This window comes from Mobula hypostoma, chromosome 3 (assembly GCF_963921235.1).
Source record: "Mobula hypostoma chromosome 3, sMobHyp1.1, whole genome shotgun sequence".
NCBI classification, from domain to species: Eukaryota; Metazoa; Chordata; class Chondrichthyes; order Myliobatiformes; family Myliobatidae; genus Mobula; species Mobula hypostoma.
The window spans coordinates 206,300,026-206,327,679 of NC_086099.1; the positions used below are offsets into that span (position 1 = coordinate 206,300,026).

The following is a 27,654-nucleotide window of genomic DNA, read 5'->3' on the forward strand; positions in this document are numbered from 1 at the left end:
TGATGAACATAGAGGTTCATTAATGTAATTAAATTAAAAGAACTGTTTAAAATCACAATCCATTTTGACTGAAGCAGAGATAACTAAGTGTGATAATTAGATTTGTGGAAATGGCTTTTTGCCAAATTTTCTCTGTTTGACTTTTGAAGATGTTGAACTCTTGTTTTCAAAGTTGACAATTATCCCTGTGGCATTTTTCTTCATGCATTAAATCTCAAACATTGTTTGGAAGCAGCCAAAATTCTTTAGTCACAAGATATATCCGAATTAGGTTTATTATCACTGATACATGCTGTGCAATTTGTTAAGTGGCAGTAATACAGTGGAAGACGTAAATTACTGTAAGTTCCAATGGAAAAGTAAGTAAATAAATAAACAGCACGAGAGTGGAATGACAAGGTAGTGTTCATGGGTTCCTGAACTGTTCTGAGATTTGATGGCAGTGTTTCTAAAACATTGAGTGTGGGTCATCAGGTTCCTGTACCTCCTCCCTGATGATAGTAATGAGAAGAGGGCATGTCCTGGCTGGTAACAGTTCTTATTGATGGAAGCCACCTTTCTGAGTCAATGCCTTTTGAAGATGGGACCAGGCCAGGAAATACACAATCATTTGCAACACAAACAGGATTAGTGGGGAGGAAGGAAAGCCCATTACCATTGCAGTCATTCTGATTGCTCCAAGTCACACCTTCTTGTCCAAAGTGATCATCCAGGAGTGGCAGAGATCTGCCCTACTCACACAGTATGCTAACTGAACTGTGCAAGTACGGCAGCATCTATGGAGGAGATAAACGGTCAATGTTTCAGGACAAGACCCTTCATCACGGCTTGGCCCAAAACATCAACAGATAAGTTTCATAACTTACTGAGTTCCTTCAGCATTTTGTGCATGCTGCTGAGGATTTCCAGCATCTGCAGAATCTCTTGCGTTTAGAGTATTTGCCTTTAGAGTGAATCCATGCCCAGAGAGGCCGCTCATTTGCCCACCTGCAGAAGGAAGGTAGCATCTTCAGACTGGTTGTTTTCAGGCCATCTACCAGGACTCTGAGCAGCACCTGAACCTTCTGAGTCAGAAAGGTGAAAATCCAGAGGAGATTTACTAGGACGCTGTCTGCACTAGAGGGTACGTCTTATGAAGATACATGGAGTGAGCCAGGGCTTTATTCTTTGAAAAGGAGGAGGAGGGGTGACTTGATAGAGGTTGTACAAGTTGATAGGAGGCTCAGACAGAGTGGATAGCCAGAGACATTTTCCCTGGGATGGACATGACTAATATGTGGAGGAATAATTTTGAGGTGATTGGGGGGAAGTATAGGGGAGATGTCAGAAGTAAGTTCTTTACACGGAGAGTGGTGAGTGCATGGAATGTCCCGCCAGGGTTGGTGGTAGAGGTGGATACATCAGGGACATTTAAGAGAATGATAGGAAAATGGAGGGCTATATAGGAGGGAAGGTTGGTTTGATCTTAGGGTAGGTTAGAAGGTCGGCACAACCCTGTGGGTCGAAGGGCCTGTTCTGTGCCTTACTCTGTTTTCTAAGTTCTTTACCTAGGTGCCAGCCAACCACTTCACCTTTTGCTGCATATGGCTGAGAGCCCACATTGGTCGGTTGGACCTGACTCCTGTATCATTGATAGGGAACTTCCTTCAAGACCATTGATCTTTATTCCTTCTAAAGTAACCGGAATCTGAGCAATGCAAGTGGGGAGAAAAAACATAGTCAATCCGTGTATTTACAAGCAGTTTTAGCCTGATTTGGTCTGACTTGTGTCCCATCTGTAAATCCTTTGCATCTGGGTCAGTATGAAGATGCCAAATGTGTGTGATAGTATGTCAGTTTTAGCCCTGAGCAGTAAATCTTATCTCTCATCACAATAAACAAACTGTCACAGATTCTGTTTTATTACAGATGTCAGTTCCTGTGATTTTATTGCAGCCTCTGTTGCCTCTACCGATCATCTCCCAACCTCTGTCACTATGCCACTTTCCCTTCTCCATCTGCCTATCGCCCCTTCGATCTGGATCGGTCTCTGGCTTACCATCTCTCGCACCACCCCTTCCCCTCAACTCTTTATATGGACTATCTTCCCTCTACTATCAGTCCAGATAAAGAGTCTCGACCCACAATATCAACAAAGCTGGAAAAAGTTTGTTTATTATCAAATTACGTATATGTCAACATATTTTATTTCTAGATTCATTTTCTTGCAGAGATTCACAATCGAACAAAGAAAAACAATAGAATCAATTGAAAACTACAACCAATTGCCAAAGACAAATTGTGCAGTAAAAAATATAAAATTATATTGAATACATAATAAATAAATAAGACTGAGAACATGAGTTGTAGAGTCCTTAGGTTGTGGAATCAATTCAGTGTTGATGTGAGTGAAGTTAACAGTCCATTTTCCTCCACAGACGCTGGCTGACTTGCTGAATTCCACTGGCAGTTTGTCTTTGTTCTGGATTCTAGCATCTGCAATCTTTTATGTTGCTGGAATTTTATTTGTAACATTCTCTAAAAAGAACAAAACTGTTTTGTTTCTTGGCATACAGCTTCACCTTCAGTTAGGAAAATCAATGCAAATGCGTATTTGTGAGATAGTTATTTTATTTTTTATTTTTGTTGATTGGCATAAAGTGTCAATTCTAATTTCAGTCCATATGGATATAATTTTTCTGGAAGTAAACTAATGGAATGCTCTCATTTGTTGGTTGCCTTTGTTAATTCAATATTTATTGGAGGGAATCATTAAATATTTGCTGAGCATTTTGTATGTACACTGCACTGAATTTCCTCAATTCAAGTTAAAGGGTGGACTAACAGCGCTCAAAGATTTGATGTGTACTGGCCATTCATTAGGCGTCACAGCAAAACTGGTCTGCCAAAAAGCAAAGAACTGCAGATACAGTAAAGTTGTTGATCTCAACCTTAAATTTATTAATTAAAACATGTATATAAGATTTGGATGTAGCTGTACAGTACTGTGCAAAGTCTTAGACACGTATATATAACTAGGACCTAAGAATTTTGCACAATACTATACTTGTCAGTGTGGAGCGGAGAGCGAGTTTGTAAATCTGGTGGGAGCAAAAGATGTTGGGAATGGTGAGGGTGGAGCACTGCAGGAGGGGTGTGGGACAGGTGGCAGGGAAGGTGGGGGGAGGTGCAGATACAGACATACCCAGCCCTGAGACACTAGGCAAAGTTATTTGATTCCAAACAATTGGTTTATTTATCATTACAGGATATCTCTCCGGTGCTTCTCAATCCATTTCCTCTCCCTTACCCTCTTCCCAACCACGATTCCCTTCTCCCTCCCACTCTCAGTCCACCATAGAGACCCAAATCAGAATGAGGTTTATCATCACTCACATATGTAATAAAATTTGTGTATTTTTGCAGCAACAGTACAGTGTAATACATAAAATTACTACAGTACTTTGCAAAAGTCTTAGGCACCATAGCTACATATACACATACACACACACAGGAGGGGTGATTGCTAAGTTCGTGGCCTAAGGCAGAAGGAGATGAGTTATACATCTCTTGTTACATGCATGTGCAGTTCAACTCTTTGAGTGTTTATGCAGAAAGTTTGAAGTTAATAACTCATCTCCGGTGCAGAATGGATGCATCTGGACCTTGCCTGGGTTGGAGCAGACATGAGGAGAGAGTGGAGAGCCTGAGTCTGAGGAGGTTAAGAGGAGCCATGATTGAGGCATGTTGAATTAGGAGTATATACAGTGCCTATTAAAAGAATTCATCTCCTCAGAAGATTTCATGCTTTTTTTTTACGACTTTGAATCACAGTGGATTTAATTTGGCTTTTTGCCGCTGATCAACAGAAAAATACTCTTTCGTGTTAAAGTGAAAACAGATCTCTTCAAAGCGATCTAAATTAATTACAAATATAAAACACAAAATAATTGATTGCATAAGTATTCAGCCCCTTCAAGTCAGTATTTAGTAGACGCACCTCTGGCAACAATTACAGCTTTGAGTCTGTGTGGATAGGTCTCTATCAGCTTTGCACATCTGGACACTGCAATTTTTCCTCATTTTTCTTTACAAAACTGCTCAAGCTCTGTCAGATTGCATGGGGATTGTGAGTGAACAGCACTTTTCAAGTCAAGCCTCAAATTTTTAATTGGATTGAGGTTTAGACTCTGACTTGACCACTCCAGAACGTTAGCTTTGTTGTTTTTAAGCCATTCCTGGGCTGAGAAGTGGCAGATGGAGTTCAACCCGGAGAAGTGTGAGGTGATACACTTTGGAAGGACAAAGTCCAAGGCAGAGTACAAAGTAAATGGCAGGATACTTGGTAGTGTGGAGAAGCAGAGGGATCTGGGAGTACATGTCCACAGATCTCTGAAAGTTGCCTCACAGATAGATAGAGTAGATAAGAAAGCTTATGGGGTGTTAGCTTTCATAAGTCGAGGGATAGAGTTTAAGAGTCGCAACATAATGATGCAGCTTTATAAAACTCTGGTTAGGCCAGACTTGGAGTATTCTGTCCAGTTCTGGTCGCCTCACTATAGGAAGGATGTGGAAGCATTAGAGAGGGTACAGAGGAGATTTACCAGGATGCTGCCTGGTTTAGAGAGTATGGATTATGATCAGAGATTAAAGGAGCTAGGGCTTTACTCTTCGAAGAGAAGGAGGTTGAGAGGAGACATGATAGAGGTGTACAAGATAATAAGAGGAATAGATAGAGTGGATAGCCAGCGCCTCTTCCCCAGGGCACCACTGCTCAATACAAGAGGACATGGCTTTAAAGTAAGGGGTGGGAAGTTCAAGGGGATATTAGAGGAAGGTTTTTTACTCAGAGAGTAGTTGGTGCGTGGAATGCACTGCCTGAGTCAGTGGTGGAGACAGATACACTAGTGAAATTTAAGAGACTACTAGACAGGTATATGGAGGAATTTAAGGTGGGGGGTTATATGGGAGGCAGGGTTTGAGGGTCGGCACAACATTGTGGGTCGAAGGGCCTGTACTGTGCTGTATTGTTTTATGTTCTATCTTTGGTTTCATGCTTGGGGTCATTGTCTTGCTGGAAAATAAATCTGCCAAGTCACAGTTTTTTTGCAGACTACATCAAGTTTTCTTCCAGGATTTCCCTGTATTTTGCTGCATTCATTTTACCCTCTACCTCCACAAGCCTTCCAGAACTTGCTGCAGTGAAGCATCCCCACAGCATGATGCAGCCACCACCGGGCTTCACATTTGGGATGGTGTGTTTTTGATAATGTGTGGTGTTTGGCATACACCAAACATAGTATTTAGCCTGAGGGCCAAAAAGGTCAATTTTAGTTTCATCAGACCATAGAACCTTCTTCCAGCTGACTTCAGAGTCTCCCACATGCCTTCTGGCAAACTCTAACCAAGATTACAAGTGAGCTTTTTTCAACAGTGGCCTTCTCTTTGCCACTCGCCCATAAAACTGCGACTGGTGAGGCAACTGGGTAACAGTCCATCCCATCCCAGCACTGAAGCGTGGAACTTCTCCAGGGTTGTCATAGGTCTCTGAGTGTCTTCCCTCACTAGGCCCCTTCTTGCATGGATTACTTAGTTTTTAAGGACGGCCTGGTCTAGGCAGATTTACGGCTGTGCCATATTCTTTGCATTTCTTAATGATTGACTTAACTGTTCTCCAAGGGATATTCAGTGACTTGGAAATGTTCTTGTATGCATCTCCTGACTTGTGCTTTTCAATAACCTTTCCCTGCAGTTGCTTGGAGTGTTCCTTTGTCTTTGGTGTAGTTTTTGCCAGGATACAGCTGTAGTTTTACTGCTGTCAATTGAAACACCTTGACTGCACACAGGTTATCTCCATTTAACTAATTATGTGACTTCTAAAATCAATTGGCTGCACCAGTGATGATTTGGTGAGTATATCAAAGGGGGTGAAAACTTATGCAGTCAATTATTTTGTGTTTTATCTTTGTAATTAATTTAGATCACTTTGTGAGGATTTAACACAAATGAGTTTTTTCTGTTGATTAGTGTCAAAAAAAAGCCTAATTAAATCCACTGTGATTCAGTGTTGTAAAACATGAAAACTTCCAAGGGGGGGGGGTGGTGAATACTTTTTGTAGGCACTGTATCTGAAGTAAGGAGATCAAGACTCTACACTCTTCCATGGTGATCTCACCAACGCCCTGCGTAGTTGTACAAAGATGAGAAAATATGTAATTGCTGGAAATCCAAGCAACACACACAAAATGCTGGAAGAACTTCAGCATCAATGCAAAAGCATAAACAGTCGATGTTTTGGGCTGAGATGCTTCATCAGGAAGGGTTGTGGTTAGATTCCCCTACTTTTATAGTGAATCCCCAATTAAATAAAGGCAAAGGAATTGAGGACTAATGAGATGAAAATTCAAGAAAGTGGTATGAGCTCCGAAGAACTTCTCAGTGAGGTTGGGTATTGAGGTGGGAAAAGGTTTTAGTCCTAATAAAACCTCCAGCCTATTGTGGAAGCCAGTGACCATTGCATTAGATTTCCATGCCGCTACACTGGCAGGAGAAACTATTCAAATGGACGTTTGAATGTAGTAGGTTATATAATGTATATGTGCCAATCTCAGGGGAACCCATTGCTTTTGGTTAAATGGGAGTATTTCAACACATTCAATTTCTCTAAATGCACAGGCTGCATCATCTTTTTATCAACAGTAGGATTTACTACCCTTCAACATACAGATGTTACTGGATCATGAGAGCGATAACCATAACCTTAATGGAAATGCTTAAAGGACAGGACTCCACAAACAAGCTGAGAGCGGAAGGAGAACTTTGAAATACATTCACTGTTGTGATGTTGGAAACATACAGAGAACTGCACATAGCAAAATCCACAAATGTAATGTGATAATGTCTCAATAATCTGCTCCAGTTATATTGGAAAAGAAATATATACTTGTCAGAATAATGTGAAGTTTACCCAAACACTATTTTAGCAACTCAAACCAAAATTTGGACTGTGTCATCTCTTGAGAGGAGAGTCTCATCCTTTGGTAGAAACCCCTAACAATAGGAGCTGGAATGACCATCTCATGGCATGCTTGATTGGATTGACCATTATTGTGCATGAGCCTCTGGAGTGGATTTTGAACTCTCAGCATTCTAGCTCTGAGGCATGGACACTACTAACTTAGCCGACTTTTGTGTAAAATTATTAGACCTGCACATCTTCCATTGACATGAGAGTGATCCTGGGAATGAAAGGGTTAATGTATGAGGAGCGTTTGATGGCTCTAGGCATGTACTCACTTGAAAAATGAGAGGGGGTCTCATTGAAACCTGTCAAATATTGAAAGGCCTAGACAGAATGGATATTTCCTATAGTGAGGGTAGGACCAGAGGGCACAGCCTTGGGATAGACAGACATCCCTTTCAAAGAGCGATGAGGAAGAATTTCTTTAGCCAGTTGTGGTTCAGAGCAAAATTCAGAATGGGGAAGAAATGTGATCTAAATGATTTTAACCGTGGAATGATTGTTGGTGACAGACAGGGTGGTTTGAGTATCCCAGAAACAGATCTCCCAGGACTTTTATGTAGTGCTTCCTAGAGTTTACAGAGAAAGGTGTAAAATACAAAAAAAAAGCATCTTGTGAGTAAAAATACCTTGTTACTGAGAGAGGTCAGAGGAGAATGGCCAGACTGGTTCAAGCTGACAGAAGGTGACAATAACTCAAAAAAAAAATGTCTTACAACGGTGGTGTGCAGAAGTACATCTCCGAACACACAACATATCAAACTTCGAAGTGGATGGGCTACAGCAGCAGTAGACCATAAACATACACTCAATGGCCACATTGAGTAGTTAGGAAGTAGTTAGTAAAGTAGAGACTGAATGTATGTCCACCAGAAACAGCAGGAGCAGAGCTGAGTGCTTACTGTTGATCTGTTCACCAATGTCTCTTTAGCTTGTGATTTCCTTTTGTCTACGGAGTCTCTGTGGGAGGAAGTTAGGAACAGGAAGGGGTCAATAACTCTACTGGGTGTTTTTTACAGACCACCCAATAGTAACAGGGACATCGAGGAGCAGATAGGGAGAGATTCTGGAAAGGTGTAATAATAACAGGATTGTCATGGTGGGAGATTTTAATTTCCCAAATATAGATTGGCATGTCCCTAGAGCAAGGGGTTTAGACAGGGTGGAGTTTGTTAGGTGTGTTCAGGAAGGTTTCTTGACACAATATGTAGATAAGCCTACAAGAGGAGAGACTATACTTGATCTGGTATTGGGAAATGAACCTGGTCAGGTGTCAGGTCTCTCAGTGGGAGAGCATTTTGGAGATAATGATCTCAATTCTATCTTCTTTACCATAGCATTGGAGAGGGATAGGAACAGACAAGTTAGGGAAACGTACGGAAGAAATGTGGCAAATGCTCAGGGGATATTTGAGTGGGGTTCTGAGTAGGTACGTTCCAATGAGACATGGAAAGGATGGTAGAGTACAGGAACCGTGATGTACAAGGCTGTTGTAAACCTGGTCAAGAAGAAAAGAAGAGCTAACGAAAGGTTCAAAAAACCAATCTAGAGGATTATACGGCTAACAGGAAGGAGCTTAAGAATGAAATTAGGAGAGCCAGAAGGGGCCATGATAAGGCCTTGGTGGACAGGATTAAGGAAAACCACAAGGCATTCTATAAGTATGTGAAGAGCAAGAGGATAAGACGTGAGAGAATAGAACTAATCAAGTGTGACAATGGAAAAGTGTGTATGGAACTGGAGGAAATAGCGGAGGAACCTAATGAATACTTTGCTTCAGCATTTACTACGGAAAAGGATCTTGGCAATTGTAGTGATGACTTACAGCGGACTGAAAAGCTTGATCATGTAGATATTAAGAAAGAGGATGTGCTGGAGCTTTTGGAAAGCATCAAGTTGGACAAGTCACTGGGACCGGACAGGATGTACCCAGGCTACTGTGTGAAACGAGTCAGGAGATTACTGAGCCTCTGGCAATGATCTTTGCATCATCAATGAGGATGGGAGAGTTTCCGGAGGATTGGAGGGTTGTGGATGTTGTTCGCTTATTCAAGAAAGGGAGTAGGGATAGCCCAGGAGATTATAGGCCTGTGAGTCTTACTTGAGTGGCTGGTAAGTTGATGGAGAAGATTGTGAGGCAGGATTTATGAACATTTCAAGAGGCATAAAATGATTAGGCATAGTCAGCATAGCTTTGTCAAAGGCACGTCGTGCCTTATGAGCCTGATTGAATTTTTTGAGGATGTGACTAAACACATTGATGAAGGTAGAGCCGTAGATGTAATGTACAGTCGGCCCTACGTATCCACAGGTTCCACATCCGCGGTTTCAACCAACCGCAGATCGGGATAAAAAAAAGGAAGTTCTCTCTCTTTTTTCTTATTCCCTAAACAATACAGTCTAACAACTATTTACATAGCATTTCCATTGAACAGGATTCCCCCGCTATCTGAAAGTAAAGCGAGGAAGCAATTACCATTAATTTATATGGGAAAAATTTTTGAGCGTTCCCAGACCCATAAAATAACCTACCAAGTCATACCAAATAACATATTAAAACCTAAAATAACACTAACATATAGTAAAAGCAGGATTGGTATGATAAATACACGGCCTATATAAAGTAGAAATAATGTATGTACAGTGTAGTTTCACTTACCAGAATCGGGAAGACAGCGTGCACAGCGTTCACGCATTTTTCTACAATACAGTTCTTCGTAAGCACTCAAGCATCCTGCAAACCTGCCTTAAACCTACGTGCCCTTTCAAAATTAAAGTGATATTTTTCTGCAATCATTGCAGCACTGTCAATCGTAGCGAAAATCTCACGCAGTTCAAAGTTATGGTGGTTTGATGCTGAGATGCTGAGTGTTTGTTTTGCTGTTCTGGGACCCCTACTGTTTGTGATTTTTATGAGTGACCTGGATGAGGAAGTGGAGGGATGAGTTAGTAAATTTGCTGATGACACAAAGGTTGGGGGTATTGTGGATAGTGTGGAGGGCTGTCAGAGGTTAGAACAGGACATTTGGGATACAAAACTGGGCTGAGAAGTGGCAGATGGAGTTCAATCCGGATAAGTGTGAGGTGATTCATACTGGTAGGTCAAATATGATGGCAGAATATGGCATTAATGGTAAGACTCTTGGCAGTGTCGAAGATCAGAGGGATCTTGCAGTCCAAGTACATAGGACACACAAGGCTGCTGCGCAGGTTGACCCTGTGGTTAAGAAACCATATGGTGCATTGGCTTTCATCAATCATGGGATTGAGCTTAAGAGCTAAGAGGTAATGTTGCAGCTACAGTATGTAGGACCCTGGTCAGACTCCATTTGGAGTACTGTGCTCAATTCTGGTTGTCTCACTACAGGAAGGATGTGGAAACCATAGAAAGGGTGCAGAGGAGATTTACGAGGATGTTACCTGGATTGGGGAGCCTTATGAGAGTAGGTTGAGTGAACTCAGCCTTTTCTCCTTGGAGCGATGGAGGATGAGAGGTGACCTGGTAAGATGATGAGAAGCATTAATCATGTGGATAGTCAGAGGCTTTTCCCCAGGGCTGAAATGGCTAGCATGAGATGGCACAGTTTTAAGGTGCTTGGAAGTAGGGGTCAGGGGTAAGTTTTTAACGCAGAGAGTGGCGAGTGCGTGGAATGGGCTGCCAGCAGTGGTGGTGGAGGTGGAAATGATAGGGTCTTTTAAGAGACTCCTGGATGAATACATGGAGCTTAGAAAAATAGAGGACTATGGGTAAGCCTAGGTAGTTCTAAGGTAAGGACATGCTTGGCACAACTTTGTGGGCCGAAGGGCCTGTATTGTGCTGTAGATTTTCTATGTTTCTAACACTTCCTGCATCAAAGCATAATATACAACATGAATGGTTTATGTCCGTACATCACTGAGGATACTTGCATTTATTGTTCCACCGTATTTGCTCTGGCAGGCTACGTCAGGGTTCGGATGTAATGCTCTGTAAAGTCTTCGAGTCATAGAACACCACAGCACAGAGACTGGCCCTTTGGCCCATCTAGTCAGTGCTAATATTATTCTGCCTCGTCTCATCGATCTGCACCCAGACCGTAGCTCTCCACACCACCCCCCACCATCCATGTCCCTTTCCGAATTTTTCTTCAATGTTGAAATGAAACCCGCATCCACCACTTCTACAGGCATCTTGTCCCACCCTTTCAGCACCCACTGAGTGCAGACATTTCCCTTCATGTCCCCTTTAAACATTTCACCTTTCACCCTTAACCCATGACCTCTAGTTCTAGTCTCACCCAACCTCAGTGGAGAAAGCCCGCTTGCATTTACCCCTCATAAATTGGTAAAGGTATTGTTGAAACACATGGATTTTTACAAGAGTCGGGGGGCTCAGAGTTAGCCTTATTGACACCAGATTTTTAATTCTCGATTTATTTAATGCTTTGAATTGAAATTACCCAGCTGGCCTGGGATAATTTGAATTTATCTCTGCTGATCAGTGGTGCAGAACTCCAGCTATCAATGCAGCAATTTAACTGCACCTTCTAAAGTTATTTTCTTTCTGTGGTGGTTACTGTAATTTGGAGAAGTGTGGCAAAGTACACAACTTTGAAGGAGCAGCAGATTACTGACAGGCACTTATGGATTTCAGTGTTGACAGAGTATGTTTATACACCAGATCCTGCTGTAACATTGGCGAATCTTGGCAGTGTGACCATCATTAAAACTATTGAGCTAGTTGGTGCTAATTTCTAATGGCTGAGCAGAATATTTACATAAATGCTATGATGGTTGGCAGAAATCGAGAGCATTCATGGAAGCTCTTTGAAGACCAGCTTGTGACTCCATAGGTCTCCTTCCTCTGGTGCTGTTTATTTGCCGATGATAGCTGGCTACGTCGTGATGACTGAAGATCTAGAATAAGTAGATTTCTGTATCAGTGCTGGTGTCATTAACAAAAGAAAAGAAAAAAATGTGCTGAATTTATCGGATGATTTGGATCAAGCTCGGACATCTTTCAGTTTTTAACTTTAGTTCTTCCACTGTGGCTACACTGTCAGCACAACGCTTTACAGTGCTAGTGATCACCAGTTAGGGTTCAATTCCTGCAAAAGAGTTTGCCCGTGAAGAGTTTGCATTCATCCCATGACTGCGTGGGTTTCCACTGGGTGCTGGTTTGCTCCCACGTTCCCAAGAGTTGGTGAATTATGAGCATGTCTGCTGACACTTGCCAGCTGCCCAGCACGAGCCTCAATGGTTTGTTTTCACAGAAAACAATGCATTTCGCTCTATGTTTCAATGTTTCGATGTACAGGTGGCAAATAATGCTGATCTTTATCTTAAACATCTTGCACAATACGTGCTTATTTTTAACAGTGTACATTAAAGAATCCAATAGAAGGTTCACAGTAAAGAAGGCCAAACAGTATTCCTTTTTCAGATATGCACTTGGCCTCAGAAGGAGAAGGGAGTACTGGAGTAGAAAATAATAAGAAAATGCATATAATTCCTTTTGCCCAACTTGAATCTTGGAATGATGTAAGTTGATAAGGTCATTGAATGTTTTTGCCATTTGGTTAGATTGTGACTGATCCATAATGAATCCACAGGGATTTTGCAATGTGCTGCAGCTTGCCCTGCACAGCAGAGACTGGGGATCTCGCCTGCCTCTTGATGTCTGCCAGAACCTGCAAAGCCTCTCCCTACCCCCTCTGTGTTCTGAGGCCGGCGAGTCACCTCAGCTTTTGGGAGAATGTTAGCTGACCAAGTCTGATGCCACCACTGATCAAGAGCAGGAATCAGGCCTTCCAGTGGGATTGATTCCCTTGAAAGCTGGCCACGTATCCCAGAAGGCTGTCAGTCCCACTCACACTCCCTCCAATCCCTGTATCTTTCACTCTTCCATTGTCTCCTTATTTCCTTGTCACCTTCTTCTGCAACTCTATCCCTCTTCCCTTCCCTGTCTCGCCATCTTCAACCTGCTCTTCCTCCTCCTTGCATCTTGCTTTCTTCCTCTGCCTCTCCATCTCCCATCCCTCCATCACTGTTTCACCCTCTCTCTTCCAATGTAGCATGATTCCCCACTTCTCCAGTGACACCCCATTCTTACCCCTCCCCTCTCCCAATCTTCTTCTCCCCCTTCCCCAGATGTCTGACCCCACAGCAACTTAGTTAGAAGAATCCTCTTATGAAATACTATTCCCATTTGATTGAATTGTTTGTCTAACATAAATCAATGGTGATCTATTTAAGAGACAGTGGAACTTTTTTCTTTCTTCATTTTTCAGAATCAGGATCCCACTGGCAAGACCAGCATTCATTGCCCATTTGAACTGTCCTTGAGATGGTGGGGGTGAGATGTCTCCCTGAAATACTATGGTCCACAGTGTTGTCTAAGGAACTGAAATTTTAAATCCAGAGGACCAGAGTTGTATTTCCAAATCAGGGTGTTGTGTAACTTAGAGGGGAACCTGCAGGTGGCAGTATTTCTAGATATCCTGTAGCCTTTGTACTTCATGGCTAGAGGTCACAGCTTTGTAGATGATGTAAAGGTTTTGGAGTTACTTGCGAATCTATAGTTAATTCCAGTAGCTAAAGAACATTTGTTTCTTTATGTCCTCTAAAGCAACTTTCATGTCTGGGTAACATGATGGCATCAACCTTAATTTCTTTAACTTCTGGTAATTTCTCTCCTCCGCTGCCTTCTCTCCTTCCTATTTTCCATTGATACACCATGCAGATATCTGATGATGGAGGAGAAGAAGCTATTCCCAAAATGTTAAGTCTGTGTACTTCTATCCGATGGTTGTGATGAGAAAAGGGCATGTCTCTGCTTTCTCTACTGTAGTTGTTATTTTGTAATGGAAAATATTTGTAATTTTATTTTATAATGGAAAGTAGAAAATATCTGACTACTTATGTATATTCCAAATATCATAATCTAATTATTTTCATTGGCATCTTCTCTTGTAATAATGGTTTCAGATCAATTTGAGGATATGCAGTCCTCTTAATTTGAAAACTCAGGCATCAGTAAAAGTGACCATGAAATTATCTTTATAAAGTCCTAGCTGGTTCATTGTTGACTGTTAGGAAATGGAACTTGCTCCCCTGACATGGTGTGTCTAATGACAAGAATTCAGCACAAATATTGTGATGAAAGATCTCTTTTCACAGATGCTGCCTGACCTGCCAAGTGCTTCCAGAATTTTCTGTTCTTATTTCAGATTTGTAGCCACTGCAGTTTTTGATTTTCAAACCGAATGTTGTTGGCTTCAAAGTTTCCTCTGAGACAAGCTCTCCTTTATTTAAACCACTATGGCTGGTTGCAGTTGCAGACCCATTATTATGACATAGCAAAGATTGTCATTGTCACCATAAGACCATAAGGCAAAGGAGCAGAAGTAGGCCATTCGGCCCATCGAGTCTGCTCCACCATTTTATCATGAGCTGATCCATTTTATCCTATTTAGTCCCACTGCCCCGCCTTCTCACCATAACCTTTGATGCCCTGGCTACTCAGATACCTATCAATCTCTGCCTTAATTACACCCAATGACTTGGCGTCCACTGCTGCCCGTGGCAACAAATTCCACAGATTCACCACCCTCTGACTAAAAAAATTTTTTTGCGATTCTGTTCTGAAAGGGCGCCCTTCAATCCTGAAGTCATGCCCTCTCGTACTAGACTCCCCCATCATGGGAAACAACTTTGCCACATCCACTCTGTCAATGCCTTTTAACATTCGAAATGTTTCTATGAGGTCTCCCCTCATTCTTCTAAACTCCAAGGAATACAGTCCAAGAGTGGACAAATGTTCCTCATATGTTAACTCATACGTTCCTCAATGCTCATATTCTGGAAATACCTTTTATAAAAGGACTCTGTCTTAATATGTTGTACAAACCAAAGAGATAACCTTTCATTCATGGGAATCCTTTAATTCATCGAGGAGGTAACTGAATAAGTGGAGCTCTACTGCTTGATTTAGACAATTTTTGGATCCAGAAGCCCTTTATAAAAGAAATCTTCTAACTGTTTCAAAGCGGACTAATTCATGTGGCTAAAATCCTTGCACATCTGCAATGCAGAGGTTGGTGAAGGGTATCATTCCTTGTCCTTGAAGACATTGAATGCGTGGAACGATCTGTCTGGATGGCACTCAGGCCAAACTTCTCACTCCCTCTCGGAACAATAATAAACCGATTACCAGACATTGTGAAAATCGATAATGAATGGCTAACATAGGGGATGAAGATGAAGAAGATTTGAGGAGAATGCCATTAATTTCAGTGAATTTCCAGCAGAGAAGTTTTATTTTTCCCCCCACTTGATGAAATCTATCAACCCTACAGGACTGAAGGACAAAACAGAGTAGGACTTACACAGTGAATTATAGAGCACTGACTGAGGTGTGGGGCAGAAAAGAGGGATCTGGAAATACAGAGCCATAATTCCTTGAAAGTGGCATCATGGTTTTATAGGGCTATAAAAATAACTTTTGGCACATTGGTCTTCTGAAATCAAAGTATCAAGTACAGAAGTTAGGATGTTATGTTGAAGTTGGAGAGGCCTAATTTGAAGTATTGTAGCTCTGGACGCTTACTTTCAGGAAAGATGTTAATACGATATCAATAAGAAGTGGCAGATGGAGTGCATCCCAGATAAGTGTGAAGTGGTTCATTTTGGTAGGTCAAATATGATGGCAGAATATAGTATTAATGGCAATACTCTTGGCAGTGTGGAGGATCAGAGGGATCTTGGGGTTTGAGTCCATAGGACGCTCAAAGCAGCTGCGCAGGTTGACCCTGTGGTTAAGAAGGCATACGGTGTATTGGCCTTCATCAATCGTGGAATTGAATTTAGGAGCCGAGAGGTAATGTTGCAACTATATAGGACCCTGGTCAGACCACACTTGGAGTACTGTGCTCAGTTCTGATCGCCTCACTACAGGAAGAATGTGGAAGCCATAGAAAGGGTGCAGAGGAGATTTACAAGGAGATTGCCTGGATTGGGGAGCATGCCTTATGAAAATAGGTTGAGTGAACTCGGCTTTTTCTCCTTGGAGCGACGGAGGATGAGAGGTGACCTAATAGAGGTGTTTAAGATGATGAGAGGCATCGATCGTGTGGATAGTCAGAGGCTTTTTCCCAGGGTTGAAATGGTTGCCACAAGGGGACACAAGTTTAAGGTACTGGGGAGTAGGTACAGAGGAGATAGCAGGGGTAAGTTTTTTACTCAGAGAGTGGTGAGTGTGTGGAATGGGCTGCCAGCAACGGTGGTGGAGGCGGATATGATAGGATCTTTTAAAAGACTTCTGGATAGGTACATGGAACTTAGTAAAATAGAGGACTATGGGTAAGCCTAGTAATTTCTAAGGTAGGGACATGTTCGGCACAACTTTGTGGGCCGAAGGTCCTGTATTGTGCTGTCAGTTTTCTATGTTTCTATGTAAGATTGAAAGAGTACAGAGACAATCAGCAAGGATATTAAAAGGACTTAAGGACGAGTTATACGTAAAGGCTAAAGAGGTTAGGACTTTATTCCCTGAAACATAAGAGTATGAGAGGTTTGATTGAGGTGTTCAGAATTATGAGTATAGATAGGGTAAATTCAAGCAGGTTTTTTTTCCACTGAGGTTCGGTGAAACCAGAACTGGAGGTCATAGGTTAAGGGTGAAAGGTGAAATATTTAAGGACAATCTCACTTAGAGGGTGCTCTGTGTGTGAACCAGTCTGCCAACACAATGTGTTGATGTCAATTGAAGGGTCTTTGGCTGTGTTGGTTGCTTAGTCAGGGTAGCAGGAAGTGTAGACAAAGTCAGTGGAGGGAAGGTTGTTTTCAGTGAGACTATGACTGTGTTGGGTGATCTCTGGTAGTTTGTGGGTCAGTTGGAATTTGAGTAGGTTCACTTCAGGCTTCAAGGACATAAGTAACAGCTGTTCCAGTCTCAGGTGCTCATCTGGCATTTTGTTTTAAACTTACAATTACAAAAAGCACCAGTTGTCAAATTTGCTGTGGTAAATTAGTGGGAAATGCAGAGAGGGAGAGAGACAAAGCATTTTGAAGATGCACACTAGAGACACAATTAAAGCTTAATGGGATTTAGGCCGTGAGATAATGAACTATTTAAATGATGGATACTCCACAGGATTATTGGCATTGATCAAGCCTACTTTTATCTCTGCCAGCGACAAAGCTGAAATTAAATATACAGCAACAGTGGCTCTATATTTGGCTTGCAGAGATAGTGGCCACAATGGGGGTAAACGTGATGGTGTGTCACATGGTCATGCATGAAGACAATGTAATTTAAACTGCATTACCATCTCTTGAGTATGACCCTGCAATATCAAACCATGTTATTGAGCTGTAGAGCTGCAGAAGGAATCGGTGGAGTTGGAATATATCTGCTTATGTAGCTTTAGGACTAGAACATAATATGACTGCTCTATATGCTACCGATTCTGGGCAAGAGAGCACTGAACCACAGTGACATGTTCCAGGGAGCTTACACAACTTCTAAATATACTTCTGAACTATTCTCACTGCAATCTTAAGCCTGTAATTTCCCTTTAAATCATGTACATTTAAATGGTTGTAATGAACTAGTAACTTCATGATCTTCTGAAGGACTAGTCGTACTTCACTCTCAAGCATACAGGTATGGTACCTTTAAGCAGATGAAGGTACATTGCCATGGCCGTATGAGAGGGAGGAGGGGAGGACTCCAAGCTAGACTGAAATACAGGGGAATGAAATGTGCTCCACCCAGTATCTCCAGCAAATGTATGATTACTGGAGAACAAGATTGAGGACCTAAGGGCAAGATTTTTGTATTGGGAAATGAAGAATTGCAGTGTTCTGTGTTTCATGGAGACATGGCTCACTCCGGACATGCTGGCTATGTCAATAAGACCCGAGGTCTTGATATACTGGATGGACCGGACTGCTGATTTGGAGAATGTAAAAGGTGGAAGTCTGTATTTTACGATAAAAGCTTTGTAGTGCTCAGATACAGTTGACCCCTCTTTGTGGCTAGTTGACAAAATATTCAGATAGGTATTTTATTTGGAAATCATTGCATGCTGCACAGATTTTGTATCTTAATTACAGAGGAGACATGAAATTGAACAAGATAATGAACATAATTATGTTGCTTAGTCATTTTTTCTCCCTCCTGTCTTTGGCATTTACCCACTCTTTGTTTGTGATTTGATTCATTAGGCTAAAACCTCTTTCACAGGCACTGCTAGATGCAAGAAAGGTTCTGCCAATGTCCATCAACTTCGCAGGGTCACAAAAATTTCATTTTGAAGTGGAAATGTCACCATTTCAGAAGAGCTGCTAATGAGTTTGGATCTATTTTTTTTCTTGAACAGCAAATTTGAAGTCACTGTACTGTTTAACTATGACAGTATTTTCATCAAGAAAATCGAAATATTTTCCATACAAGGCACTGACTTGTTCCTTGTCAAAATTGGAGTCACAATCTGCAAGCACAGAAAAACCAAAAGCTACCCATTCTTGTAGCTCATCCTCAGGAAACCTCTCTTGTAAATGAACACAGAGAAGGTTTGTAAAGGTCAGTGAAGAATTTGTATCAACTGTCATGTTTTTGCACTTCTTTGCTATTTCTTCAAATATGTCTTTTTGAATAATCCTGTTGATACTGTCAAGAAATTCGAACGCATAATTTTTGTTTGTCCAGCTGTCCGGGACTTGAATGCACTTTTCTCATATTTTGGAGCTTTTAGTTTAGCAGTTTCTACTGTTTCATTAAGCTATTCTGCTTTAAATGAACTAGCAGTTCTTTTGTGCTTCCCAAACAAGAGAAAATCTGCAGGTGCTGGAAATTCAAGTAACACACACAAAATGCTGGAGCAGCTCAGCAGGCCAGGCAGCATCTGAAGAAGAGAGTACAGTTGACGTTTCAGGTCAAGACCCTTCATCAGGTCTGGAGGAAAAAGATGAGGAGTCAGAGATAGAAGGTGGGAGGAGGGGAGGAAAAAACACCAGGTGATAGGTGAAGCCAGGAGGGGGAAGAGGTGAAGTAAAGAGTTAGGAAGTTGATTTGTGAAAGAGGTACAGGCTGGAGAAGGGGGAATCTAATAGGAGAGGACAGAAGGCCATGGAAGAAAGATAAAGGGGGAGGAGCAACCAGAGGGAGGCAATGGGCAGGAAAGGAGAGAAGGTGAGAGAGGGAAATGGGAATGGGGAATAGAGAAGGGGGGGCATTACTGAAAGTTTGAGAAATTGATGTTCATACCAACAGGTTGGAGGCTACCCAGACAGAATATAAGGGTTGCTCCTCCAACCTCACCATGACAGTGGAGGAGGCCATGGATGGACATGTCAGAATGGGAATGGGAAGTGGAATTAAGATGCGTGACCACTGGGAGATCCTGCTTTTTCTGGCAGACGGAGCGTAGATACTCGGCGGAACGGTCTCCCAATCTATGTTGGCTCTCACCAATATACAAAAGGACACACGGGGAGCACTGGATACAGTAGATGACCCCAACAAATGCACGGGTGAAGTGTTGCCTCACCCAGGAGGACCGTTTAGGGCCCTGAATGGTAGTGAGGGTGGAGGTGTAGGGGCAAGTGCCAGGAGAGAGATCCGAGGAGAGGGATGTATGGACAAGGGAGAGCAACCCCTGCGGAAAGCAGAAAGTGGGGGCGGTTCCTGAAGTTACGGAGAGTTATCTACTGGATGAGGAGGCTGGTGGGGTAGTAGGTGAGGACAAGGAACTCTGTCCCTGGTGGGGTGGGGGGAGGATGGGGTGAGGGCAGATGTGCATGAAATGGAAGAGATGCGGTTGAAGGCAGCATTGTTGGTGAAGGAAAGGAAGCCCCTTTCTTTGAAGAAGGAGGACATTTCCATCATTTTGGAATGAAAAGCCTCATCCTAAGAGCAGATGCGGCGGAGATGGAGAAATTGAAAGAAGAGGATGGCATTTTTACAAGTAACAGGGTGGGAAGAGGTATAGTCCAAGTAGCTGTGAAAATTAGTGGGTTTGTAATAGGTGTCAAAGGTGGTGATGAATCAGCCGATAGGAGGGAGATTGAAAATCTGTTTGAGTGGTGCCACAACAACAACCTCTCACTCAATGTCGGCAAAACCAAACAGCTAATTATTCTGCTTTTTTAGAAGTTTTTTGTGAAGATTCAGCATGACACCTAAAACTCTGACAAACTTCTATAGATGTGTGGCAAAGAGTATATTAATTGGTTGCATCACGGCCTGGGATGGAAACGGCATTGCTTTTGAATGGAAAATCCTACAAAAAAATAGTGGATATGGATGGCCCAGTCCACCACGGGTAAAGCTTGCTCACCATTGAGCATATCTGTACAGAGCACTGTCACAGAAAAGCAGCATCCATCATCAAGGAGTCCCACCACCCAGATCATGCCCTCTTCTCGCTGCTGCTATGAGGAAGGATGTACAGGAGCCTCAAGACCTGCACTATCAGGTTCAGGAACAGTTATTACCCCTCAACTAGGTTCAGGAGCAGTTATTACCCCTCAACTTGAAACAAATGGTTGAAGGATAATAACTGTTCGTCACTCAATTTCACTCACCCCATCACTGAACTGTTCCCACAACCTTTGGACCCCAGTTCAAGGACTCCTCATCTCATGTTCCTGATATTTATTGCTTATTCATATATCTATTTATTTGTTTGTTTGTATTTGCACAGTTTGTTGTCTTTTGCACAGTGGTTGGGTGCGGTCTTTCATTGATTCTATTCTGTTTCTTTGATTTAGTGTATTATGCCCGCAAGAGAGAGATTCTCAGGGTTGTATATGGTGACATATACTGTATGTAATTTGATAATAAGTTTGCTTTGAACTTTGATTAAGGATGGTTTTCTGGGCATAAGTTTCTCTCATCTACCTCAGTACTTAATAATGCTTACACCTTCCTGAGTCTTACAGCACACACTTTGGAAATAGAATTTATCAGTTTAGATTAGATTAGATTATGAGGACACTGAGTCCTCATTTACTGTCATTTAGAAATGCATGCATGCATTAAGAAATGATACAATGTTCCTTCGGAGTGATATCACAAAAAAAGGACAAACCAAAGACTAGCACTGACAAGACCACATAATTATAACATATAGTTACAGCAGTGCAAAACAATACCATAATTTGATAAAGAGCAGACCATGGGAATGGTTAAAAAAAGTCTCAAAGTTCCGATCGACTCCCGATAGTCCCCGATAGCAGGTGACAGAAGGGAGACACTCTCTCTGCCATAAACCTCCAGGCACCGACAACTATTGATGCATTGGAAGCACCTGACCACAGCCGACACTGAGTCTGTCCGAAAACTTCAAGCCTCCGACCAGCCCTTCGACACCGAGCACTGAGCACCATCTCTGCCGAGCGCTTTGGCCCTGTCCCGGCCGCCGAGCAACAAGCAAAGCCGAGGACTCGGGGCCTTCCCTTCCGGAGATTCTGGATCACACAGTAACAGCGGCAGCGAAAAAGGCATTTCAGAAGTTTCTCCAGATATTTCTCCGTTCTCTCACATCTGGCTCCATCAAATTAGGATTGTGCACGGCACCCTACTTGACAGATTACAGATATCATTCACCGGAGTGGCCGTGCAAGCTGTGTCGCGCCGCCATCTTCTCGTCCTTTAAAGCTTACTCCACTTTATTGCATTTCATTATGGACCAGGTAACAGCACGTTGCTTATCTTCTGGCTAAAATAATGCTATTTTGAATTGAAGGCAAACAGTAACACAGCACAGACCCAGGACCTTTGGCCTGACTTGTCCATGCTGACCAAAATGTCCATCTAAGCTAATCCCATTGGCCTGCATTTGGCCAAAATGGAAAGTGTACGTTAAATGTTGTTGTTGTCCCTGTCTGAATTACTTCCTGTGGCAGCTTGTTCATTTAAAGTGTTTCAAAGTAAATTTATTGTCGAAGTACAGATATGTCATCGTATATTGCACTGAGATTCATTTTCTTGTAGGCATTCAGAGTAAATGCAAATAAGCACAATTGAATCAATGAAAAACTGCACACAGCGAAGATGGATCACCAATGTGCAAAAGGCAACATAGCGTGCAAATACAAAAAAGAAAAAAAAACAAAATAATAATTGTAAATAAATAGGTAATAAATATTGAGACACGAATTGTAGAGTCCTTGATAATGAGTCCATAGGTTGTGGAATTAGTTTGGTGCTGGGGTGGGTGAAGTTATCTTCTCTGGTTCAAGAGCCTCATTGTTGAGGGGTATTAGCTGTTCATGAACCTGGTGGTGAGTGACCTGAGACTCCTGTACTTCTTTTCTTATGGCAGCAGTGCAAAGAGACCATGGCCTGGATGTAGGCGTTCTTTGGTGATGGATGCTGCTTTCCTGTCACAGTTCTCTGTGTCGATGTGCTCAGTGGTGTGGAGGGCTTTACCACGATGGACTGGGCTGTATCCACTGCTCTTTGTAGGCTTTTCCATTCAAGGGCATTGGTGTTTCCATACTAGGCTGTGATGCAACTAGTCAGTATACGCAGCACCGCACACCTATCAAATGGTGCAAGCTGAATCATCTGCAGCTCAACATCAGTAAGAGCAATGAGATGGTGATGGACTGTAGGAAGACCAGGTCTGCACTGCTCCCTGTTACTATTGATGGTGAGGATGTGGATGTGGTGAGGGCCTACAAGTACCTGGTGGTTGACCTGGATGACAGACTTCAGTGGAGCACCAACACAGAGGCTGTGCATAAGAAGGGCCAGAGTCACCTCTACTTCCTGAGGAGACTGAGGTCCTTTGGAGTACACAGGCCTCTCCTTCACATACTCTACCAGTCTGTTGTCACCAGTACAATCTTCGATGCTCTGGTGTGCTGGGGCAATGGCATCAACGTGAGTGATGTCAGCAGGCTCAATAAACTGACTAGAAAGGCTGGCTCTGTTATAGGAGTCAAACTGGACGCACTGGAGGCTGTGGCAGAGCAAAGGACCCTACAGAAAATTCTGGACAATGTTTCCCACCCTCTGCTTGCCACCTTGGCTGTACAGAGGAGCACTTTTAGTAATAGACTAAGACAACTGCACTGCTCCAAAGAGCGATAAATGAGGTCATTCTTACCCTCGGCCATTAGACTGTATAGTGAGTCAATCTATAGCTGGGGAAGTGATGATCCCTGCCTCCCCCCATTAGTCTGCTTGAGGTAACTTATCTTTTGTTCTTTTGTGCTTCTGATATTTGTATACTTGCATATCTGTGCACTTGTAATGCTACTCTGACACTGTAATTTCTTTTAGGATCAATAAAATATCTATCTAGCTACAGAACCACTCTCTGCATGACGAAGTTTCCCATCATGTCCCTTATAAATCCTAGTCTTCTCACCCTAAATCTAGGCTCTCTGGTCTTTGATTCCCTTTGCTTGGGGAAAATACTGTGGTAAAAAGTAATCACTCTCTCAACACCCCTCATGATTTTATAATACCTCTATCGATCATCTCTCAGTCTCCTATGTTCCAAGGATTAAATTTCTAGCAGCCTATATAGCCTTTTCCTATAACACAGATACTCAAAGTGTTTGCCTGTGATTATCAAATGATATTGTTCTGAAGATTTGAAATTGGTTTTAATATTAACAAATGAGCTGAATTCAAGTCAAATTCAGAGGGCAGCCTGTGACCTCAGGCTGACATTGGACAGAGAATGCTGTCAAGAATCTGGAGTAAAATTGAAATTAATGGGAGCTCTGTGGATAAAATGTAACTCGCTGAAATTATACCTTGGAAATCAAACAATTCAGTCCTATTTCAACACTCAGAAATGTCTGACATCAACCTTCAGTTGTTTTGTTAGTCACCTTCTATCTATCATAAGGTCAGTGGAGCAGACTTGCTGGGTCAAATGACTGAATTCTCCTCCTGTGTTGGTTCCTATGGTTGTCATAGCAAGGGGATAAACTCCCACTGCCTATAATGTGCTCCAAATGGCGTGCGACTCACTAACAGCCTCTGACAGCAAGTCAAATTCTTGGCCTTCACGTGTGGCTTAGCTACTAGGCCCAGCAGAACTGTTCCTTCTGACAAGAGAATGGACAAAGGTGGACCACTGGCACCTCAAAACCAGTTGCTTCGGTCAGGTGGGGCTACAGCATTGGACTAGGAGAAAAAAAACTCTGATTTTAAACCTCTGCTGCCTTACGGCCATACTCACCTATGGGAAAGGCCTTGGGAGTAAACCCCGAGGAAGAAATCCAGAGCCGGGGTCCCTAAGGCAGTTTGATGTTGTTTACAACTTCACTCTGGCAACCTCTGTGACGACACTGGTGCCAAGCTGTATCACGGCTTACCCTTCCCTTGGACTACGTCAGTGACGTGGAGAGGGGGACGAGCAACAGCCGGTTCTTCAAATCTTCCTGCCCAGGCTTGCGCCCCGGAGAGGGACACAGTCCACCAGAGGCGCAAACCCACGATCCCCTGGTATCAACAGCTGCCTGCTACCATGTCAGATGATAATTTTACTGCATTGAGTTCAAATGGCAGCTTCTCAGACAGTGAAACTATCTGTAGCCATGTGCAGCCCTAGATTGCATTCAGGCTTGGATGGCTGTGACAATACCATTGTACCACACAAGTGCTAGACTCAAGGCTCCACATAACAACTTCACTCTGGTATTCACCAACAGTAAAATCCAATCAACACCAAGAGTAGTGTTGGTAGTCACCATTTTACCATTGATCATGCACCTAACTGGGCCAGACACATGAAAGTAAAACAGGAGATATTGAAAATACTCATCCAATCTGGCAGCATATGTGAAGAGTGAAAGGGTATTACCTTTCATCAGAATGCAAGTATCGTGGCTGCATAATTAAGTCAAAGGTTGGGAATCTTGCCTCAAATATATCACTTCGTTGATTCTAAAACCTGTCCACCAACTATAAGATTCAAGTCCGATATGAGATGCAGCATGTTCCAATGTCCTGGATAAATGAAGTTCTAACAACATCTGAGATGTCTGACGTTCAGAACGAAACAACCAGCTTGATGGTACATCACTCATCACAGTGGAGAGCATTCTGACAGGCTGCACCACTGTCTGGTATGGGGGGGGGTGGTGGGGGATACTGTACAGGACCAAAAGAAGCTGCAGAGGGTTGTAAATTTAATCAGCTCCATCTTGGATTCTACCCAGGACATTTTCAAGGAGCGGTGTCTCAGAAATGCAGCATCCATTATTAATAACCTCCAGCACCCAGGGCATGCTGTTTTCTCATTGTTACCATCAGGTAGGAAGTACAGAAGCCTGAAGGCACACACTCAGCAATTCAGGAACAGCTTCTTCCCCTCTGCCATCTGATTCCTAAATGGATATTGAACCCTTGGGCACTAACTCACTTTTTAAGTATATATTATTTCTGTTTTTTACACAAAGTTTGATCTTTTCGATATACATATACTGTAATTGATTTATTTATTTATTACTACTATTTATTTTATGCTTTTTTTTCTTCTATGTTATGTATTGCATTGAACTGCTGCTGTTAAGTTAACAAATTTCACGTCACATGCCGGTGACGATAAACCTGATTCTGATTCTGATTCTGACTATAAATGTTCGCATCTCCAGCAGTGACATACTCACCACTACTCTGTCTGCACTTGCCTCTGCCTTGGGAAATCAGCCAACATAATCAAGGACCTCCCCTACCCATGGACGTGGAGAAGATGTTTCCAGTTTTGGGAGAGCCTAGTACCAGAAGGCACAGCCTCAGAATGAAGGGAAGTCCCTTTAGAACAGAAATAGGGTGGAATTTCTTCAGGTAAAGAAAGGATCAGCCATGATTGAATGGTGGAGTAGACTCGATGGGCCAGATGGCCTAATTCTGCTCCTATGTCTGATGGTCTTATAGTAACGGATGGTGAATCTGTGGAATTCATTGCCACAGGTGGCTATGGAGACCAAGACATCGGGTGTATTCTGTTAAGGATCCATCCTCAACACTGGGTCGAAGGGCCTCTGCTGGTAGCTCTGGATCACGACAGTCTTTAATTTCTGTTTTCTTTCACCTGGCCATGTGGGTTCTGGCCCAGCCCCTTTCCTTTTTGGACTTCCTCCAATTACCTGCTTGTCTCCTCATTTGCACCCACCTGTTTCTAATTTTCACTCATTACCCTGTCCATGCTGGTTCATCCCAGTTCTGACCTGTGTTATTCTAGCCTGTCATTCTGACTTCTGCTAACTGATTTTGCCTGATTCTGTGTTTTGGATTTTGCCTGTTCTTGGACCTGATTTTTGCCTGTGTGCTCTGGATTGTCTGCCCTCGCCGGACTGCCTTTCCTGGGTAAGACCTCTGCCTGCCATTTTGGATTTGTGCCTGCCTTCTGCTTTTGAAAGACTGTTGCCTTTGAGCTTCCTAATAAATCCTGGTGAAAGAGTAGTCATCGGTCTGCACTTGAGTCCCTCTGAAACCTGACAGTATTCAAAGCAGAGGTTGATAAGTTCCTGATTAGTAAGAGTGTCAAAGATTACAGAGAGAAAGCAGGAGAATCCTAAATCAACCATGATTGAATGGTAAGCCAAACTTAATGGGCTGAATGGCCTAATTTTGCTCACCCCAATCATTCTCTTTCCTCCCTCATTCCATTGGGGAGAAAATACAAAAGCTTGAAAGCATACAAGGACAGCTTCTATGCTGCTGTTATTAGGGTCTTGAACAGACTTCTTGCATGATAAAGATCTCTCAATCTATCTTGAACCTAATTTATCTACCAGCACTACACTTTCTCTGTAAGTGTAACACTGTATTGTGCCATTCTGTCATTACTTTTTCACTTTGGAGCACCTCTGTGTATTTGTATTAGGAATAACATGAATAGATGATATGAAATCAAAAGCTTTTCACTGTATCCTGGTGCGTGTGACAATAACAAGCCATTTACTGCCTACCAATTAGCAATTACCTGCAAAATGCATCTACCCTAAGTAGTGAAGCATCTATGATGGTATTCTATGATGTGTGGTGGAGAATATATTGACTGCTTGCGTCACAGCCTGGTATGGAAACACCAGTGCACTTGAACGGACAATCCTACCAACAGTAGTGGATGTGGCCCAGTCTATCATGGGTAAAACTTTCCCCACCACAGAGCACATCTACACGGAGTGTAGTCGCAGGAAAGCAGCATCCATCATCGAGGACCCCCACCACCATGTCCTTTTCTCACTGTTGCCATCAGGAAAAAGGTAGAGGAGTCCCAGGACTCATATGACCAGGTTCAGGAACAGTTATTACCCCTCAACAATCAGGCACTTGAACCAATGGGGATAACTTTACTTGCCTCCATCATTGAAATGTTCCCACAACCAATGGACTCACTTTCAAGGACTCTTCCTCTCATGATCTCAGTATTTATTGCTTATTTATTTCTATTATTTTTCCTTTGTATTTATATAGTTTGCCCATACTGTAGGTTGTGATCATTAATTGATTCCATTTTGGTTCTTGGATTTACTGAGTATGCCTAAAAGAAAATGAATCTCAGGGTTGTATATGATACATACAGCATGTACTTTGATAATAAGTTTACTTTGAACTTTGAATTCCCTATAGGAGTGAATTCTGCAACCTGGCAGTAGGTAAAGGAGAACATTACCACCACCAGTTGTCCTCCATG

At 42.5% G+C, this 27,654-nt stretch overlaps 1 protein-coding gene across 2 annotated transcripts in view; it reads left to right on the plus strand.

The window, feature by feature from the left end:
• The window catches only part of ptprn2 (protein tyrosine phosphatase receptor type N2), a 1,069,199-nt gene that overhangs the window by 36,529 nt on the left and 1,005,016 nt on the right, over positions 1-27,654 (plus strand). The window lies entirely within an intron of this gene.